The 12,396-nt window shown below is 48.8% G+C and overlaps 1 long non-coding RNA gene and 2 pseudogenes across 1 annotated transcript; 2 read left to right on the top strand and 1 right to left on the bottom strand.

Annotated features, from left to right (window-relative positions):
• Window positions 1–1,266: 1,266 nt before the first annotated feature.
• LOC134947191 (5S ribosomal RNA) lies at window positions 1,267–1,385 on the bottom strand (annotated as a pseudogene).
• Window positions 1,386–2,704: 1,319 nt separating this feature from the next.
• Window positions 2,705–2,823, top strand: LOC134946158 (5S ribosomal RNA; annotated as a pseudogene).
• Window positions 2,824–3,151: 328 nt separating this feature from the next.
• Window positions 3,152–8,830, top strand: LOC134944075 (uncharacterized). The gene is made up of 2 exons (XR_010181844.1): window positions 3,152–8,024; window positions 8,063–8,830. It is a non-coding gene; the product is annotated as an uncharacterized LOC134944075 (long non-coding RNA).
• The last annotated feature ends 3,566 nt before the right edge of the window (window positions 8,831–12,396 follow it).

Raw genomic sequence — 12,396 nt, 5'->3', positions numbered from 1 at the left:
GCATACACGAGCCGCCATATGTCATGGTCTCTCTCATCCTGCACGCTAACACGTTCCCCAGGGTTACTGTGCACCAGGCGGGGTACCAGGCGTACACGAGCCTCCATATGTCATGGTCTCTCTGCATTTTGGGAAGCTAATAACTTATAAGCCATAGTCGCCTAGATCCGGACCCTGGGAAGCCGCACATCGTAGTGGCTGAGATGTGCCCTCTGTGTATGGCATGTGGCACAGTTACCCGGCGGGTGGTACCAGATGCCAGTATCCCTCCTAGCTACAGGGCTGTTCCATATGGAAGTGTCCGCACGCTGATAAGAGGAATATCATATTGGCTGGCACACAGAGCTGTATTGTGCTGGAAGTGAGAATATATAGGGAGCAGTCACCCCTGTGTAGACTATACACATCTCTATCACAGTGTTACCATGAACATGCAGCTGGGTGACGAGGCTCAGGTTTGGCCTACACCATGAAACAGGTATGGTCCTTTAAAGAAGAAAAAGGACAAAAAAGCAACTATTATGCCTTTTCCAGGGCACACTTGAAAATTTGAAATGATGAATATATTAAAACATAACTTTTATTATTATATACTTAAAAAAGGGAAAGCGAGAGCAAGCGTCCACATTCAAGGAACATCAATGTTCACAAGTACTAGTGTACTATAATGTAGCATACTTGCCTACTCTCCCGGAATGGCCGGGAGGCTCCCGAAAATCGGGTGACCCTCCTGGCCCCCCGGAAGAGCAGGCAAGTCTCCCGATTAGCGGGGTCCCCCTGCCCGTCCGCCCACTTAGTGTGTAAAGTGGGCGGTCCGGGCAGTTGATGACGCGATTCTTGCTGAATCGCGTCATCATAGCCACGCCCCCTGCAGTGTAATGCTGGTGATCGCGGCATTACAGAGCGGGGGGCGTGGCTTAAAGGCAGTGCCATCGTGACTCCGCCCCCGCTCTGCCCCAGTCCCGCCTCCGGCCCACCCCTTCATCCATGTCACAGCCTCCCCTGCCCGCCCTCTGAGACGACCTGGCTGCTCTCTCCCGCAGAGAGCAGCCAGAATGTAGGTAAGTATGTAATGTAGGCGAAATGAGCGAAAATAAGTGGTCCCTCATTCAATGAAATTATATATTATACTTATATCCTCTATAATAGGAGTTTTAATGGAATGAGGTCACTCCCTCGGGTCTAGTATAGTCAATAGATGCCAGGAACCTGCAATCAAGTTCCTGCCGTGGGTCCCAGAATTGTATTAAATATTGGAGAATAAAATACCTACGGTACCTAGTATTCCCTGGTAGTTTCCTATCCAGGTACTGACCAGGCCCTGCAGTGCTTGGCTTCCAAGATCAGACGAGTTTGGGCATACTCAGTGCGGTCTGACCGTAGGTAAGTTTATCTCCTAGGCGCACCGTTTTCCGATTGTATTTGGATCCAGGATATGAATCACAGAAAAAATACATATATGGTTTTGAGTAGTCAAAAGTCAGACTGCCAGAATGATAGCCGTAAAATATCATTTACCATTGCATTTACTAAAGGTTGCGTATTTCCCTCATAGATGGGTGTATCAAATCTACACATGCAGTAATATTAAATTGATGCTGAAAATACATTCATAACATAATTGTGGCAAACAGCAGGTACCACTGGAAATGTTTTTTTTTAAAACACTTTGACATAAGCAATAGCCTGGGCAGAAAAAGGGCCAGTGATAGTCATGTGACCAAGCTCTCAGAGCGAAACGTGCGTCACTTCCGGTTCCGGTGCCCGAACTTCCGGTCGTACGGACCGCGGCCGCCGGCGCCTCACTCCTCGGTTCCAGGCTTGTCCCCCGGCTCACAGATAACCTCGTTAGGTTGGGTAAGACACCACCGGCCTCAGGCCGGAAAACGGGTTCCCTCACCCAGCCTCAACTTTCCCCCTTTTCAGTCACAAGCATTCCCCACATACTTCCCAGCTATCAGGGATGTGGTGGAGGCTTCTAATATTGATGCATTTATACTATTTATGGTTCTGCATGGTTAAAACTGCTATCAATATATGATTATAACGCAAGGGTGGATAAAAGAGGAATCTGTATGCAAGGGACAGATGCACTTATGTAGCAATTAATCTCAGAATTTACTATACTGGGTAATATACTGAATTTTATTATCTGATACTGATATATTGCTTTACTCTCAAATATCTGTGGCTCTTAAATAGCCCTCCTCTCTCCCCTCTCCTTTTTTTTGCTTACACCATGACTTCAATTTAAATGATCTCCTGTGGCATACATTGCCTGTGGTATTTCTGTCATAATTGCATGATCAGCAGAGGGATTCTCAGTACTTGAACTATATAGGATTGTAAGATATTGCTTTACTTTCAAATAATTGTGACTATCACTGGCCCTTTTTCTGCCCAGGCTATTGCTTTATGTCAAAGTGTTTTAAAAAAACATTTCCAGTGGTACCTGCTGTTTGCCACAATTATGTTATGAATGTATTTTCAGCATCAATTTAATATTACTGCATGTGTAGATTTGATACACCCATCTATGAGGGAAATACGCAACCTTCAGTAAATGCAATGGTAAATGATATTTTACGGCTATCATTCTGGCAGTCTGACCTTTGACTACTCAAAACCCTATATGTATTTTTTCTGTGATTCATATCCTGGGTCCCGATACAATCGGAAAACGGTGCGCCTAGGAGATAAACTTACCTACGGTCAGACAGCACTGAGTATGCCCAAACTCGTCTGATCTTGGAAGCCAAGCACTGCAGGGCCTGGTCAGTACCTGGATAGGAAACTACCAGGGAATACTAGGTACCGTAGGTATATTATTCTCCAATATTTAATACAATTCTGGGACCCACGGCAGGAACTTGATTGCAGGTTCCTGGCATCTATTGACTATACTAGACCCGAGGGAGTAACCTCATTCCATTAAAACTCCTATTATAGAGGATATAAGTATAATATATAATTTCATTGAATGAGGGACCACTTATTTTCGCTCATTTCTCCTACATTATAGTACACTAGTACTTGTGAACATTGATGTTCCTTGAATGTGGACGCTTGCTCTCGCTTTCCCTTTTTTAAGTATATAATAATAAAAGTTATGTTTTAATATATTCATCATTTCAAATTTTCAAGTGTGCCCTGGAAAAGGCATATAGTTGCTTTTTTGTCCTTTTTCTTCTTTAAAGGACCATACCTGTTTCATAGTTGTTACAACTATTTTTCGGGAGCACCACCAACCATTTGCTGAATGAATTATCATAGTAGGCTTTCATGTTGGTTTGACTATATTTGTTATTTACTGAACTGCAATTGTCATATCCAGTGCAGATTTATATCTTTTGGTTGGCCTACACCATTCCATATATATATATATATATATATATATATATATATATATATATATATATATACAGGTTGAGTATCCCATATCCAAATATTCCGAAATACGGAATATTCCGAAATACGGACTTTTTTGACTGAGAGTGAGATAGTGAAACCTTTGTTTTTTGATGGCTCAATGTACACAAACTTTGTTTAATACACAAAGTTATTAAAAATATTGTATTAAATGACCTTCAGGCTGTGTGTATAAGGAGTATATGTAACATAAATGCATTCTGTGCTTAGATTTAGGTCCCATCACCATGATATCTCATTATAGTATGCAATTATTCCAAAATACGGAAAAATCCCATATCCAAAATACCTCTGGTCCCAAGCATTTTGGATAAGGGATACTCAACCTGTATATATAAAAGCACATCTGTTTCTGTGTACAGCACAATGGCCGGGTGTGAGGAAGCACAAGGTGTCTGCTCGGGTGTACACCCTGGCAGATCATTGTATTAGCTAGTTGCCTTTTATAATATTACCTATTGTAGGTAATATGTCATAGAGAAACGTGCGGTGTTCTGGCATCTTCTCCCTTAACATCACTGAGGCCGCGTCATGATGTAGCCAGTGTTTGAATGGTTGGTCCATGTGGTGAATGCGCTGATCATCTTACTGCTAATGTTACCACCACGCCAGGGGCTGCCGTATGGCGAGGAATGCTTTACAAATCATTGTTACACCAAATCTTACTTTGTGACACTGCTACATGCGCCAATTGGGCGCTGATCCATTAATCGTACTGGCAGCAGTCTACCCCTTGGCGCCATCTATAGTCTGATTGCGGTGGTGTAGCTACACCTGAATTCTCCTACCATCAATGGCTGCAGAACACTCAAATCTATGACTACCCAATTCCCACTGCTGTGCCCGTCCTGTCAGAAAGGTGGGATTTTCAGGGCCGGGGTTATAGGGATAACCTGGGTTACGGTCATATCTGCGTGGGAGATGTATATAAATGATCATTTTGGGTAGGGTGCAGGCTTGGAACCTGTGCTATCGCTCAGGCAGAGAATTCCTTTGATCATTGAGAGGTGCATTCCCACAATGCAGGATGAATGTGTACGCACCAAACGCACAAGTGCTGCCAGTTGCCCCGGGAGACTGCGTGCCGGCACTCCTACAGAACAGGTGATTGCCATATGCTGTGTCCAGGCGGGCAGCGCTCTGGTTTTGGTCACAATGTGCCTTTCCATGGTGACTGCAGAAATGCTCTCTTCACCAAGCTCCAAAAAGCTTCGTTTTTCTCAAGTTTGGCCCCAGTAGCAGCTGACGCCAGTTATCCCATTGAAGCCTTTTAGTTACATGTACCCACAGATCTCTCGGAATGCTGAGTGCCGGCATCACATACACAACCCATATGTATGTAGTATTTCCAAACATACAAAGCATCAATCTTGGCTTCTCTGCTGCACCTAGGTGCACCAAGGTTTATTAGCATACGCCTTTCATCTATTGTTCTCAGCCGCAATACAATACAGAGAGGACAATAGAGCAGAGGATGAAGTCTGACTGCCCTGGCTCAATCACTCTTATTAAAGGGATAGATGAGCAGGGCTCCTTCTGTATGTACCAGTTTGCTATATGCTCATTGTCTCATACGTCACCAGAAGTACTGACTCCCACCTTCCAATGCGTTGCCCTCACTGTGCGGGGAGACACGATGCAGATGACGCCTTTCTTTAGAAGTACATCTATATTTTCATAGCCGCGTTCAAAACAAATCTACTTCTGTGTACTGCAGACCAGGCGGCACATTATAATGTCAGAGTGTGTATTATACACTATTTGCATTAATCATTTTAGCTTTGAAACAGAATTTTAAGCCACGAGGATACAGAATAGTAGAAGGAGGGGGACCAAGTGGAAGAATAATGTGGGTGGGGGTTTCAAAAAAGGGACTATAGTGTGTTTTGGTGGCAGGTTACACAGCTTTGTGTGCATGAGTCCGTGCGTCATGCCTTGTTTTATATATAGTGACAGTACTTACCCTGTGCGAAGTGTATAACTGCACCTGCATCGGAACTGGCAGTGGGTAAGTCAGTATTAAAGTCATAGCGAATAAAACAATATTGGCAAAGAGCCTCACTGATGTTACTAATGTACTGATATATACTATGTTATTATACATACCGGATCACGCACGGAACACTTGCTGTGCCTGTGTGTGGGCGGTGACCACGGAATGCTTGCTGTGCCTGTGTGTGGGCGGTGACCACGGAACGCTTGCTGTGCCTGTGTGTAGGCGGTGCCCACGGAACGCTTGCTGTGCCTGTGTGTGGGCGGTGACCACGTAACGCTTGCTGTGCCTGTGTGTGGGCGGTGCCCACGGAACGCTTGCTGCGCCTGTGTGTGGGCGGTGACCACGGAACGCTTGCTGTGCCTGTGTGTGGGCGGTGACCACGGAACGCTTGCTGTGCCTGTGTGTGGGCGGTGACCACGGAACGCTTGCTGCGCCTGTGTGTGGGCGGTGACCACGGAACGCTTGCTGTGCCTGTGTGTAGGCGGTACGGGGATCTCAGATTGCACGTTGTATATCCGCACGCTGCCTCTCCAGCAATTTGCACATCTCAGAGTGGCTTAATGAACGCCACAAGAGTTGCGCCATACTAATTACAATGTTACTTATCCAGACAAATAATTTTCGGAGTTTAATGATAAACACGTCAGGACCCACAATGTGACTCTGAAGAGCATCTCACGGGCTATTACACAAATGTGATTTCTGGACAAACACACTCAGGATTGGGGACTCTCTCCGCTGCAGCTGTACAGGTCATTCTGTGTGGTCAGGGGGCGCTGCAGCTGTACAGGTCATGTTATGTGGTCAGGGGGCGCTGCAGCTGTACAGGTCATGCTATGTGGTCAGGGGGCGCTGCAGCTGTACAGGTCATGCTATGTGGTCAGGGGGCGCTGCAGCTGTACAGGTCGTGCTATGTGGTCAGGGGGCGCTGCAGCTGTACAGGTCATGCTATGTGGTCAGGGGGCGCTGCAGCTGTACAGGTCATGTTGTGTGGTATGGGGGCGCTGCAGCTGTACAGGTCATGTTGTGTGGTCAGGGGGCGCTGCAGCTGTACAGGTCATGTGTGGTCAGGGGGCACTGCAGCTGTACAGGTCATGTTGTGTGGTCAGGGGGCGCTGCAGCTGTACAGGTCATGTGTGGTCAAGGGGCGCTGCAGCTGTACAGGTCATGCTGCGTGGTCAGGGGGCGCTGCAGCTGTACAGGTCATGTTGTGTGGTCAGGGGGCGCTGCAGCTGTACAGGTCATGTGTGGTCAGGGGGCGCTGCAGCTGTACAGGTCATGTTGTGTGGTCAGGGGGCGCTGCAGCTGTACAGGTCATGTGTGGTCAGGGGGCGCTGCAGCTGTACAGGTCTTGCTGGGTGGTCAGGGGGCGCTGCAGCTGTACAGGTCATGCTGGGTGGTCAGGGGGCGCTGCAGCTGTACAGGTCATGCTGGGTGGTCAGGGGGCGCTGCAGCTGTACAGGTCATGCTGGGTAGTCAGGGGGCGCTGCAACTGTACAGGTCATGCTGTGTGGTCAGGGGGCGCTGCAGCTGTACAGGTCATGCTGTGGTCAGGGGGCGCTGCAGCTGTACAGGTCATGCTGTGGTCATGGGGCGCTGCAGCTGTGCAGGTCATGCTGTGTGGTCAGGGGGCACTGCAGCTGTACATGTCGTGTTATGTGGTCAGGGGGCGCTGCAGCTGTACAGGTCATGCTATGTGGTCAGGGGGGCGCTGCAGCTGTACAGGTCGTGTTATGTGGTCAGGGGGCGCTGCAGCTGTACAGATCGTGTTATGTGGTCAGGGGGCGCTGCAGCTGTACAGATCGTGTTATGTGGTCAGGGGGCGCTGCAGCTGTACAGGTCATGCTATGTGGTCAGGGGGCGCTGCAGCTGTACATGTCGTGTTATGTGGTCAGGGGGCGCTGCAGCTGTACAGGTCATGCTATGTGGTCAGGGGGCGCTGCAGCTGTACAGGTCGTGTTATGTGGTCAGGGGGCGCTGCAGCTGTACAGGTCGTGCTGTGTGGTCAGGGGGCGCTGCAGCTGTACAGGTCGTGCTGTGTGGTCAGGGGGCGCTGCAGCTGTACAGGTCGTGCTGTGTGGTCAGGGGGCGCTGCAGCTGTACAGGTCGTGTTATGTGGTCAAGGGGCGCTGCAGCTGTACAGGTCGTGTTATGTGGTCAGGGGGAGCTGCAGCTGTACAGGTCGTGCTATGTGGTCAGGGGGCGCTGCAGCTGTACAGGTCGTGTTATGTGGTCAGGGGGCGCTGCAGCTGTACAGGTCGTGCTATGTGGTCAGGGGGCGCTGCAGCTGTACAGGTCATGCTATGTGGTCAGGGGGCGCTGCAGCTGTACAGGTCGTGCTATGTGGTCAGGGGGCGCTGCAGCTGTACAGGTCGTGTTATGTGGTCAGGGGGCGCTGCAGCTGTACAGGTCGTGCTATGTGGTCTGTGGGCGCTGCAGCTGTACAGGTCATGCTATGTGGTCAGGGGGCGCTGCAGCTGTACAGGTCATGCTATGTGGTATGGGGGCGCTGCAGCTGTACAGGTCGTGCTATGTGGTCAGGGGGCGCTGCAGCTGTACAGGTCGTGTTATGTGGTCAGGGGGCGCTGCAGCTGTACAGGTCATGCTATGTGGTATGGGGGCGCTGCAGCTGTACAGGTCGTGCTATGTGGTCAGGGGGCGCTGCAGCTGTACAGGTCGTGTTATGTGGTCAGGGGGCGCTGCAGCTGTACAGGTCGTGCTATGTGGTCAGGGGGCGCTGCAGCTGTACAGGTCGTGCTATGTGGTCAGGGGGCGCTGCAGCTGTACAGGTCGTGTTATGTGGTCAGGGGGCGCTGCAGCTGTACAGGTCATACTATGTGGTCAGGGGCTCTCAGGAGGTCAATAATGTCATGTAAATAGGGCTATGAAACCCGTCACTCGGTTTGGGTTTATTTATTTTCCAATGGTGGCTACTGGGTTAGGCCAGCCCTGCGGCAGGTGCGGCAGCTCATTCACTTCTCAGTGGCTTCCACGCGGTAATGGCCTTTTCATGGCTCGCTGTACAGTATTGGAACAATAAGGGTGTAAGTGGCTTATAACTGTAATCATACACAGTGTCTTACATAGGATAACGCCAGCGTCACGCAGGTCAGTGTATGGCGGTCACTGGTGGTCTCGCTCAGAGAAGCAGGCGACTTTGGGTTCCCATTACTCTCCCAGTGGTGGTTTACCTGTACGATACATGGAGCAGTCAGGTGACCAGTTCCTCTTCTAGGTCTTGGCCCGCCTCTTTCTGTTTATATCGTGTGCCAATAAATCACCTCCGACTCCACATGGAGAACCAGTTATGTTCCTGATTTTGTTTTTATTTTGTTATTCTTTAAATGATTATTGCTGTGTATTATGAACTGTTAAAAGTCCTAAATAAAACAAGTATTAAAGCACCGTTTCTTGTACTGTGTGAGTTGGAGGGATTGGGGTCTGTGCCTGAAATTAGCCACAAACACCCAGAAACACAGAATGTGACGGCAGATAAGAACCACTTGGCCCATCTAGTCCTGCCTCTTTTTTACTATATTTTTACCTCCAAACTTATTTGTTCCTTATCTCTTGTAAGGACATCCTTATATCTATCTGGAATACACACTATTTACCGGCGGGCGGGATGTTGGCTGTCAAGATCCCAACAGTGTCATCCCGCCCGCCAGAATGCCGTCAGTGGGGCGAGCGCTAAGAGACCCCTTGCGGGCTCGGACACCCATAAGTAGGAATATCCCGTGTGATGGTATTCCAGTGTCTTTATCTTGACCGCTGGGATTCCGCAGCCGGCACATTGTTTGCATCATATCTATCCCCGTGCATGTATAAATTGCTCCATTGGCATATCCTCTAACACCTCTGACGGGAGGCTGTTCCACCTGTCCACTACCCTTTCTGTGAAGTCATTTTTCCTCAAATTTCCCCTGAAACCCCCCCCCCCCCCCCCTCCAGTCTCAGTGCATGTCCTCGTGTCCTAATACTTCTTTTCCTGTGAAGAATGTTTCCCTCCTGGACTTTGTTAACACCCTTGATATATGTGACAGTCTCCATCATGTCCCCCCTTTCCCTTCTCTGCCCCACACTATACATACAGTCAGGACACAATATTGGGACGTGGACACAATTCTCATTTCTTTTTCATCCACTAGGGGTCACTGGAGTACTCTTGGGATATGGACAGCTTCCGTAGGAAACAGGGCACTGAATATTTAAATTTAGAACACTCCACCCCTCCATATCCCCGAGTACCTCAGTGTTTTTTCTGTGCTCGCAGTAGCAACAGGTCAATGTGGCTGGGTCCACGATTTTTTTTTGAATATTTTTTGTTTTAAGTGACTTTTTCTTTTTTCATACACATCCCTTTCCCCCTACCAAAAGGCAGGGTCAGGGATAGTGCAAGCTGCTAATAGCAGCTGTGGCGTGTCGGTCCTCACTGAATGAGCTCCCTCACAGCCAAACAGATCCTCCTGCACAGGCTGGCCGGCGCTTGCAGAGAAGCCCCGTCGGAGCCTCACCACAAGCAGCAGGAGTCAAGGTATGTTGAACGGGGTGGTCAGCTTCCGCTGCCGCCCCGCTGTGTGGGGACATTGTTTGACTGACGCCGGGATCCCTCTGCAGGCGCCGCCGCTGCTCTGGCCCCCACCGCTGCACGGCCGCTGTTCACAGCGCTTCAAGACGCGCTCCCCGCTCTCAGTTCCTGCGCGTCCCGCTACCCGGCTACCGCTGGCGGCCCCACACGCTGCGCTGTCCGCCCGCACTGCATCCGCAACGGAGGGGGGAGGGGGGGAATTATACTGTGATTATGTAACAGAATCAGCGGCATGAGAGGGAAAACCTGCAGCAACAGCAGTATGCTAGGCTGCAGGGTTAATTAAACAGGATTTCATATAAATGTCACTTTAACCTGCACTGTGATTATATGGGTAAGCATGGCAGCCATTTCTAACCATGCTTCCTGTGTCTTCCTGTTGTGATTCCAGAACGTTCCAGTACTACATCTCTACTCCACCGGAGGCGCAGGGGTGTTAGTGGGAATTTGGGATCACATTTCATAGTACTGGCCACGTGTACTGCACTTGGCCAGATATATATATATATATATATATATATATATATATATATATATATATATATAGAGACACCTTGGTACTATTTTACTGAGTCGTGCAAGTGTCTGTTTTTTGTGTATTGTATTGTCTGTCGCCATAATGAGTAAGGCACCAGCAAAAACTAAAAAGCATAATTGCAAAGTCTGTAGCAGTGTGTTACTGGATGGATCTACCACATGTACAGTATGTTTTGTGGATTCGGTTCCGAATAAACATTCTGCTCCGGTTTTAAAGACCATTTCCTCCCCGGACCCTCCATGGGAAATGCTAGCAAATGTACTGGCTGGGTTGCAATCAGAATTGACCGCCGCTCGACAGGAGCGGGAAACGGCAAGATCTGAGTCTAGAGTGAGACCGCCAGAACTACCAGAGGGGTCTCAGCCTTGCGAAAGGTCCAAATCCATTTTGGGTAGACGTGATAAATTTCATATGTGTTATGATTTACCAGTTTCTGCTATGTTGCATTCTGACGATTCCATGCCAGACCTCACGGCACAAGATGAGGGTGAGGAGGGCGAAGTGGAGTCAGATAGTGAGGATTTTAACAGCTCAGGAATTGATAATCTCATCAGAGCGGTGCGTCAGTCTCTGAAGTTTACAGAAACTGAGGAGCCTCTCACAAATGATCAGGTCGTATTTACTAAACGACAGAGAACTCCAATAAGTTTTCCTGTGTCGGAGTCTCTTAATAAGATGTTAGTAGAAACTCGACAGATTCCAGATAAACGGTTTTCTATACCTCGCAGATTTAAGTCTAGTTACCCGTTTCCAGACTCGGTGACATGTACATGGGAGAATCCACCTATAGTTGATTCGTCAGTGTCGAAGCTTACGAAGAAATTAACCATACCAGTGCCAGCGGCTCCTACGCTTAAAGACCCTTCAGATCGCAAAATAGAAACTATGCTAAAGTCCATGTATGTAGCAGCAGGAGTGCTGCTGAGACCTGGCTTGGTTGGTATCTGGGTCACTAAGGCGCTCATAGTATGGATAACAGAACTTAAGTCTGCCCTCCATGACGAACACCTTATACTTCTTGCTGATCAAATGTGTGAGGCTGCGGAGTATCTCTGTACAGCTTCTACTGACGTCTGTCAGCTCACTTCTCGTATTTAATCGTCGCTAGTTACGGCACGACGAGCACTCTGGCTGCGTTCTTGGCAAGCGGAGGCAGAGGTCAAACGAGGTATAGAGGCGTTGCCTTACGATGGCAAGAAGTTGTTTGGTCCTGAATTGGACACATGGATTTCTGAGGCTACGGGTGGAAAGTCGGTTTTCTTACCATTGCCTCCACCGGTACCAAGAAGGAGGTACTCTGGACCTTCGTTCAAATCCTTTAGACCGCAGTCCTTATGCGGACGTGACAGAGGAACAGCCACGCCTGGTAGACGTGGTCGTGGTTTCCAACAAACCAACACAAGTCGTCAGGACGCTAAGGTTACCGACAAGCCAGTGGCATGACGGGCTACCAGCCCATCTCGGTTCTCCGATTGTGGGAGCACGCCTTCAGATGTTCCATTTGGCGTGGTTCCAGACATCCGCGGATGGGTGGATCCGCAATTTAGTGTTAAAAGGTTACAAAATAGAGTTCGACTGTCTTCCGCCACTGCGGTTTTTCAAGACAGGATTGCCTCTGTCGGACGACAAGAGGGCGGTTCTGCAAATTGCCATTCAGTCCCTACTGGATTCAGCAGTTTTGATTCCGGTCCCTGTACACCAACAGTGTCAGGGTTATTATTCCAGTCTTTGTGGTACCGAAGCCGGATGGCTCAGTCAGGCCAATATTGAACTTAAAGGGTCTCAATCGGTACGTAACTTACTACAGATTCAAGATGGAATCTCTGCGCTCAGTGATTGTAAGTT

This window comes from Pseudophryne corroboree, chromosome 7, assembly GCF_028390025.1.
Source record: "Pseudophryne corroboree isolate aPseCor3 chromosome 7, aPseCor3.hap2, whole genome shotgun sequence".
NCBI lineage: Eukaryota > Metazoa > Chordata > Amphibia > Anura > Myobatrachidae > Pseudophryne > Pseudophryne corroboree.
The sequence above is the reverse complement of the archived record's forward strand: the minus strand, read 5'-3'. Positions and strand labels throughout refer to the sequence as shown.